The sequence below is a fragment of the Palaemon carinicauda genome, chromosome 15 (assembly GCF_036898095.1).
Source record: "Palaemon carinicauda isolate YSFRI2023 chromosome 15, ASM3689809v2, whole genome shotgun sequence".
NCBI classification, from domain to species: Eukaryota; Metazoa; Arthropoda; class Malacostraca; order Decapoda; family Palaemonidae; genus Palaemon; species Palaemon carinicauda.
This window is the reverse complement of record NC_090739.1, coordinates 23,500,093-23,502,592: the sequence shown is the minus strand read 5'-3', so window position 1 is coordinate 23,502,592 and position 2,500 is coordinate 23,500,093. Positions and strand designations below refer to the sequence as shown.

The following is a 2,500-nucleotide window of genomic DNA, read 5'->3' as shown; positions in this document are numbered from 1 at the left end:
TAATTTATTCATATTTAGTTTGACCGTTTCCTTATTTTTTCTAGCTTTCGTTTTAATTCATATATAAAGGTGTTGCATAAAATGACAGTTACTTCATGCCCTATGAAATGAATACGCTTTCGAAATATGATTAAGAATTAAAAAAAAAAAAAAAAGATTGTTTAAAAGGAAAACTATTATGGTGCTTTTAAAGTGCAAATAAACATTTTGAATAGGGTTTTCAACCCTTGAAGACGGTACCAATTGGATTTTTTATCTAATTTAACTAATACTTTATCAATTGAAAAAAAAAAAAAGAAGATTAATAATTACTTATTGGTACGAAAATACTACTATGAATATACTGACCAAACTGAGATTCAGGACCTAAAAAATCTATAACATAAAATCCTAAAAAGTATTATAACTTCCATTTCTTAAAAAAGGAACTAAGATCGTATGCGCGCGCGCAAGCTCGCCTGTTACCCAGAATGAGAGCGCTCGTGTGTAGAACCCGGGAACGAGATATTGGCTCAACTGGCCACATCCGTTTGAGGGCACAGTCGTCTTCCTGCTTTTTTCCGATAAGTTTTCTCTTTAAGGATGCTGTGTGCTCTTGCTGCGAAGCTGTTCCCTCCTGTTCAGTAGGAGAGAGAGAGAGAGAGAGAGAGAGAGAGAGAGAGAGAGAGAGAGAGAGAGAGAGAGAGAGAGAGAGAGAGAGAGAGAGAATATTAACGGCTTTCCAACCTACCCTACTGTAGCGTAAGCAGTAGGTCACGGATTCGAGTCCTGAGCGAGATGAAACTTTTTAAACCCATTCTTTTGAGTTTTAATGTGGCTCGTAATATTAGCAAAGGATTATGTGCTTGACAGTTAGTTGACTACAGTGGGTCGTAGCCTGGTCGGAATGCGGATTAGTGGTAGTAGCAGTGTCATCCTAAAAATTACTTAAGAACAGCAACGTTATATATATATATATATATATATATACAGTATACACACACATATATATACTATATATATATACATATATGTATAAATGCTTGGAGAGAGAGAGAGAGAGAGAGAGAGAGAGAGAGAGAGAGAGAGAGAGAGAGAGGCTAGGGTCATGATGCTATGATTTATCTTACGTTTGAGTTGGAAGTGGCGAGAAATTGGCTTTTTATTTCCATTTGATTTTCACAGCATATTATTATTGTTGTCTTTTCTTTGTCTGCGACACTATTTTAACCATCGAATATATATTTTGTGCGTGTAATTTTTTAAAATACAGAAAGATTTGTTTTGGTCAGAAAACGTTATGTGACATTTTAAGTGATACTGAGTATTTTCTGTTTTTTTTTTTTAATGTTTTAAGATACGTAAGTTTGATAGATAAATTTTAAATATATTTTAATCATGTTTTAATAAATGAATGAATGATTTGAAGTTCTCTGGTATCCTGACATTTATCATGTTTTAATTTCTAACTTATTTCGCATCAATAACATTTTATATAGATATATATATATATATATATATATATACACAAATATATATACATATATATACACAGACACACACACACATATATATATATATATATATATACATATATATATATACACACACACATATATTATCTCTCCAAAATTTATTCGTGCCAGCTCGGTAGAAGTTATGTTTGACTTATTTGGGCTAATAATATTGTTTAAAATATTAATTACACAATATCATACATTTGTATATGTCTACGTTTTAACGTTTTACACACTTAGAACTGAGCTATAACGGTGGGATAGAAGAGATTTCGATTCTAAGCCTTGATTCAAAAGGAATGTGAAAAAAAAATCAAAATCAGGTAACTTTCTTGATGGCCAAGTGAAGGAGTCAATAATAAAAATCTTGTGACTGAACATTAGCTACAAAGAAGACATTAATATCACGTCCACTTTACCTTATGATTAACTTCCATATGGTAAGTTCCCCTATCCTGACCAGGATTCGAACCTATGCCTTATGGTTTTAGAAACACGATGACACGGACCAAGGTGACCTATGTGTGTGTGTATGTGTGTTCAAGTATGTGTATGTTTAAATGGCAAATATACAATCCTAAAATATAAACGTCTCACAACTCTTTCAGAATGATCCCACCATCAATCATACCTGCCTATTTCGGATGGCGACATCTGGCAACTTGGCACTGGGGACCCTGTTTGAAAAAGCTGACGTGAAGTGACCCGTTGTCCATCAAGTGAGTCTACCAACTGCTATGTATAAACAGATGTCTTTGTATATACCTTCGCTAATGTGTTTATGTACTCGATTCGCGCAACGGATATGGTTCGTTTATCGCGCGTTAAGATGTCACTGGGTATCGTAATTGGTTTTTTTTTAATGAGTGAAGGATATCAGACGTTATGTTGCAAGAAGCTATATTCAGGGAGTACGCTCCATTTCACATCATCAAGTCCAATGCATTATTAGTTAGTGGATTTAATTCATTAAAAATCGCATTTTAATGTAATAAATTGTTGTG

The 2,500-nt window shown here is 33.5% G+C and overlaps 1 long non-coding RNA gene across 1 annotated transcript in view; it reads right to left on the bottom strand.

Moving 5' to 3' along the window:
* The window catches only part of LOC137654524 (uncharacterized), a 42,963-nt gene that overhangs the window by 33,746 nt on the left and 6,717 nt on the right, over positions 1–2,500 (bottom strand). The window lies entirely within an intron of this gene.